Source organism: Oncorhynchus keta, unplaced genomic scaffold (assembly GCF_023373465.1).
Source record: "Oncorhynchus keta strain PuntledgeMale-10-30-2019 unplaced genomic scaffold, Oket_V2 Un_contig_18002_pilon_pilon, whole genome shotgun sequence".
Classification (NCBI taxonomy): domain Eukaryota; kingdom Metazoa; phylum Chordata; class Actinopteri; order Salmoniformes; family Salmonidae; genus Oncorhynchus; species Oncorhynchus keta.
In genome coordinates, this window is record NW_026280692.1 from 1,329 (window position 1) to 7,746 (window position 6,418).

The following is a 6,418-nucleotide window of genomic DNA, read 5'->3' on the forward strand; positions in this document are numbered from 1 at the left end:
CCCTTCAGTCCTGATGAAGCCCCCTTTCCCCCTCCCCCAGTGTAACTACAACAATAAAGACAGCCTAAAACAGTCAAAAAATATGTGAAAATCCTCCAGACGAATAAATAATGAAGTCATATCTTCAAAAGACAACAAAAAGACTTAAATAGGGCCCCCAAAAAGTTTGGATGAAATAAAATATTTTCAACACTTAAATTTAAAAAATACTTTTTCACATTGAGAGGGAAAATATAACTTTTTGTACTATACTAAGAGATTAAACCAAACTTGGTTGTAAAGTTTGATTTGAAGAGGGATCCTCGTATCACGATGGTTGAAGAGTCGCAGAAAAATCACCCAAAATCCCTTGCTGTCATCCCACTTCAGAATAAAAGTCCCTTCAAAGTTGACTTTGAAGATACCGATTTTCCAATTACGGCAATAAGAAAAGTCTTAGAAAAATATGAACAAAGTCCCTGCAATCTCTACACAATTTAAAGACCAAATGTCCTTGTTTAAAATCTCCAGACAAATTGGAGAAAGAGGAAAAAATTCTAATACTTTTTATTTCAACATTTTTATTGTTTACAAAAATCCAGTTTGGTTGTTTGGGATTTGGCAGTGGGTGGAAGAGAGTGAAAGAGAGAGAGAGAGAGAGAGAGAGAGGGATTGTGGGTAGTCATAGGGAATTCTGAGTTTTTGGAGAGTTCTGTTTGTTCCCTTTTCCTTCAGTTGAACTCCCATTGGTTGGGAGGTTCAAAGTTCATAGTTGAAAAGTGAAGCTTGTTCTCTCTGGCAGGTTGGACCGGTTCCAGTCTGGTGTGGTGTGTGTGTCTGGTGTCTGTTCCCAAGGTGGGGGTGGGGGTCTCTGAGAGTAAGTCAAGCAGGAATGGCGGTGAAACAAGCAGAGAAGGTCAGGACGGGCGGGGGATGTGTGTGAGTTCACCTTCCTCAGGCGCCGTGGTAGTTTTGGCCCCCAGCTTGACAGACAGTGGACAGAGAGAGAGACACAACTTCAGTAACATTACCTCAACATTCCCCTGATTCAACACTTAAGATAAAAAGTGCAAGAGCAGAAAACAAAATGGGGTGGGGTGAGGTGGGGTGGGGTGAGGTAGGGTGGGTGAAGCGGAGAGGGGGGAAGTATGATTGTTAAGGGTGTTCTCAGGCTCTACTGATGTAAACACAGTTAGGTTGTCCAAGGTAAACAGAGCAGAGCTCCACGCAGACACAGAAGGTCCGTGAGCACAGGGCTCCGCCAGACACAGAAGCTCCATGAACACAGAGCTCCATGAACACAGAGCTCCATGAACACGAGTGCCCTGACATGAACACAGAGCCCACGAACATAGGAGCTCCATGAACCCAGAGCCACGGCGAACACAGAGTCTCCATGAACGAGCAGAGCTCCATGAACACAGAGCCCATGAACACAGAGCTCCATGAACACAGAGCTCCATGAACACACAGCCCATGAACACAGAGCTCCATGAACACAGAGCTCCATGAACACAGAGCTCCATGAACACAGAGCTCCATGAACACAGAGCTCCATGAACACAGAGCTCCATGAACACAGGGCTCCATGAACACAGAGCTCCTGCAACACAGAGCTCCATGAACATAGAGCTCCATGAACACAAGAGCTCCATGAACATAGAGCTCCATGAACACAGAGCTCCATGAACACAGAGCTCCATGAACACAGGGCTCCATGAACACAGGGCTCCATGAACCTACTGGGGAGGGGAACTCTCTCCCCCTCGTCTCCCCCCTGTCTGAGAGGAAAGGGGTGGGAGGCACTGTGTGTATACATACCACCCTGGCAGCTGGAACCCTATTCCCTACAAAGTGAACTATGTTTGACCTAGAATTTGGTCAGAAGGTAGGGCTACTGTATAGGAATAGTGTTCCATTTAGAACTAAAACCTGAGCCTGACGGCTTTAACTCAACACAAACATACAGGGCTATAATTAAAGCCACATGGACACCACTGTATAAAGACCTCATGCTGAGATGTCCTGTTTCATGTAGGAATGGGCCTGACTGAGTAAACTGTTTTAACTAAATCAACGCAGTTTAACGGCCGATAATAAAATTGCAAGGACAATAACTGATAATATAAGTATGTGTGTCCCTTGTCAGTGTCATGTCAGTGCTTTGATTACATTGTTTAGTCTCTGCAGGAGCCTAAAGAAAAGAAAAGCAGTGTAATAGCCCTCATCATGGTCCTGAAGGTAATGTTAAGACAGAGGTGGGGGGTTGATATCTCTCTCTCTCTCTCTCTCTCTCTCTCTGTCTCTCTCTGTCTCTCTCTGTCTCTCTCTGTCTCTCTCTCTCTCTCTCTCTCTCTCTCTGTCTCTCTCTCTCTCTCTCTCTCTCTCTCTCGTCTCTCTCTCTCTCTCTGTCTCTCTGTCTCTCTCTCTCTGTCTCTCAATTAAATTAAATTAAATTAAATTCAAGGGCTTTATTGGCATGGGAAACATGTGTTAACATTGCCAAAGCAAGTGAGGTAGATAATATATAAAGTGAATATATAAAGTGAAATAAACAATACAAATTAACAGTAAACATTACACATACAGAAGTTTCAAAACAATAAAGACATTACAAATGTCATATTATATATATATACAGTGTTTTAACAATGTACAAATGGTTAAAGGACACAAGATAAAATAAATAAGCGTAAATATGGGTTGTATTTACAATGGTGTGTGTTCTTCACTGGTTGCCCTTTTCTTGTGGCAACAGGTCACAAATCTTGCTGCTGTGATGCATACACTGTGAACTTTCACCCAGTAGATATGGGAGTTTATCAAAATTGGATTTGTTTTCGAATTCTTTGTGGATCTGTGTAATCTGAGGGAAATATGTGTCTCTAATATGGTCATACATTGGGCAGGAGGTTAGGAAGTGCAGCTCGGTTTCCACCTCATTTTGTGGGCAGTGAGCACATAGCCTGTCTTCTCTTGAGAGCCATGTCTGCCTACGGCGGCCTTTCTCAATAGCAAGGATATGCTCACTGAGTCTGTACATAGCCAAAGATATCCTTAATTTTGGGTCAGTCACAGTGGTCAGGTATTCTGCCGCTGTGTCCTCTCTGTTTAGGGCTAAATAGCATTCTAGTTTGCTCTGTTTTTTGTTAATTCTTTCCAATGTGTCAAGTAATTATCTTTTTGTTTTCTCATGATTTGGTTGGGTCTAATTGTGTTGCTGCCCTGGGGCTCTGTAGGGTGTGTTTGTGTTTGTGAACAGAGCCCCAGGATCAGCTTGCTTAGGGGACTCTTCTCCAGGTTCATCTCTCTGTAGGTGATGGCTTTGTTATGGAAGGTTTGGGAATCACTTCCTTTTAGGTGGTTATAGAATTTAACGGCTCTTTTCTGGATTTTGATCATTAGTGGGTATCGGTCTAATTCTGCTCTGAGTGCATTATTTGGTGTTCTACGTTGTACACGGGGGATATTTTTGCAGAATTCTGCGTGCAGAGTCTCAATTTGGTGTTTGTCCCATTTTGTGAAGCCCAGACCTCACAACCATAAAGGGCAATGGGCTCTATTCAAGTATTTTTAGCCAAATCCTAATTGGTATGTTGAAATGTATGTTCCTTTTGATGGCATTGAATGCCCTTCTTGCCTTGTCTCTCAGATCGTTCACAGCTTTGTGGAAGTTACCTGTGGCGCTGATGTTTAGGCCAAGGTATGTATAGTTTTTTGTGTGCTCTAGGGCAACAGTGTCTAGATGGAATTTGTATTTGTGGTCCTGGTGACTGGATCTTTTTTGGAACACCATTATTTTGATCTTACTGAGATTTACAGTCAGGGCCCAGGTCTGACAGAATCTGTGCATAAGATCTAGGTGCTGCTGTAGGCCCTCCTTGGTTGGTGACAGAAGCACCAGATCATCAGCATACAGCAGACATTTGACTTCGGATTCTAGTAGGGCGAGGACAGGTGCTGCAGACTGTTCTAGTGCCCGTGCCAATTCGTTGATATATATGTTGAAGAGGGTGGGGCTTAAGCTGCATCCCTGTCTCACCCCACGACCCTGTGTGAATAAATGTGTGTTTTTTGCCAATTTTAACCGCACACTTGTTGTTTGTGTACATGGATTTTATAATGTCATATGCTTTACCCCCAACACCACTTTCCATCAGTTTGTATAGCAGACCCTCATGCCAAATTGAGTCGAAGGCTTTTTGAAATCAACAAAGCACGAGAAGACTTTGCCTTTGTTTTGGTTTGTTTGGTTGTCAATTAGGGTGTGCAGGGTGAATACATGGTCTGTTGTACGGTAATTTGGTAAAAGCCAATTTGACATTTGCTCAGTACATTGTTTTCATTGAGGAAATGTATGAGTCTGCTGTTAATGATAATGCAGAGGATTTTCCCAAGGTTACTGTTGATGCATATTCCACGTCTCTCTCTGTCTGTCTCTCTCTTTCTCTCTGTCTGTCTGTCTCTCTCTCTGTCTATCTGTCTGTCTCTCTCTCTCTCTCTCTCTCTCTCTCTCTGAGTGTCTCTCTCTGTCTCTCTCTCTCTCTCTCTCACTGTGGGTTAGGGTTACCACTGACCTGGTCATAGGAGAGGTGAGCCTGGGGTTAATCGGGGGTTAGGGGTACTACTGACCTGGCTATAGGAGAGGTGAGCATGGGTTTAATCTGGGGTTAGGGTTACTACTGACCTGGTCATAGGAGAGGTGAGCCTGGGTTTAATGGGGTTAGGGGTTACTACTGACCTGGTCATAGGAGGTGAGCCTGGGGTTAATCGGGTTAGGGTTACTACTGACCTGGTTATAGGAGAGGTGAGCCTGGGGTTAATCTGGGGTGATCCCTGTTTCCTGGATGCACCACCACTTTGGTCACAGACATGTCCGGGTGCTGCTCCTTCGCCTCCTTGATGGCCTGGGCCAGAGCCTGAGAAGAGGGAATACACACACACACACACGTGCAAACACAAGCAAATAGAGTCGCTGAAACCCACACCACTACAGAGTTGGAAACATTAATCACCCAAGGAAACACTAAAAGGGATACTACATTCAGACAAGACTGTGTTCAGTTCACATCACAGCAACAAAACAAGCTCTTTTTATCTTTTTGATTTTATTACACAGAGGACTCAGGTAGGGTGGGGAGAGGTAGGGTAGATTCTGCATAGATTCTGTGGAATAGCTCTAAACCAGAGGAACAATGTATTGTTACTCCACTGAAGTGGTCTCTAACAGACACACACACACACACACACACACACACACACACACACACACACACACACACACACACACACACACACACACACACACACACACACACACACACACACACACACACACACAGCCAGCGAGCACAGGGCCAGTGGAGAGAAGTAGAAATCTGTCCCCCACCTTGTCGTGATCAATCTCTGTGTCTCCAGTTATCACAATCCTCTTCTCAATGCGAGTCTCTGAGATGCCTCCTTTCACCGTCTGAAAGTGAGAGAGAAAGAGTTCAAAACTAAAACAAATGTAGGGGATCAGAAATATCAAGCGCCAGAGAGAGATATATCGGCGCCAGGGGAAGAAAAAGATCAGCTTTGACCTGACAACCTTCTGTTAGAGAGATACTGTATATATATAGAGAGATAGAGATCAGGTTTGACCTGACAACATTCTGTTAGAGAGATACTGTATATATATATATAGAGAGATAAATGTATATATAGAGAGAGATACTGTATATATATATATATATATATATAGAGAGAGAGATACTGTATATATATATATACAGAGAGATACTGTATATATATATAGAGAGAGAGAGATACTGTATATATATATAGAGAGATACTGTATATATATATAGAGAGATACTGTATATATATATATATATATATATAGAGAGAGAGAGAGAGTATAGCTTTGACCTGAAAACATTCTGTTAGAGAGATACTGTATATATATAGAGAGAGATACTGCATATATAGAGAGAGAGAGATACTGTATATATGTATATATATATATATATATATAGAGAGAGAGAGCAGCTTTGAGGCAGAAGAGGGTATTATCAAATTTGTACTTATTCTTTGATCTGTGTATGTTTGTTCACTGCTCAACCGTTATGGTGGGTCGCCACTCAAAAGACCTCTCGATTGGTGGGCTACGGCAGAACAAAACATCTACAAAGGCAAAAGTGATCCTAGGTCAGGAAGCCCAGGACGTACCTTGGTGATCTGAGTGGTGGTGGCTAAAATGGACTGTCTCTGAGGTGATGGTCTGGGCACTCAGCAGCATCTCCAGAGTCCCTTTCTGCCTGGTTGTCTACGGGCTGAAGGAGACACTATGTTAACACAAGGGGCAGAAAAGGGGTTCATTTAGGACTACAGTCGTGTGGCCAAAACTTTTGAGTATGCTGCTTCAGTGTCTTTTAATACTGAAGTATAATTACAAGCA

At 43.1% G+C, this 6,418-nt stretch overlaps 1 long non-coding RNA gene across 1 annotated transcript; it reads right to left on the minus strand.

The window, feature by feature from the left end:
* Positions 1 to 623: 623 nt before the first annotated feature.
* Positions 624 to 6,212, minus strand: LOC127919977 (uncharacterized). Its single transcript, XR_008104656.1, has 4 exons — positions 6,190 to 6,212; positions 5,369 to 5,449; positions 4,772 to 4,898; positions 624 to 962 (listed from the first exon to the last, which is right to left on the minus strand). It is a non-coding gene; the product is annotated as an uncharacterized LOC127919977 (long non-coding RNA).
* Between the last annotated feature and the right edge of the window lie 206 nt (positions 6,213 to 6,418).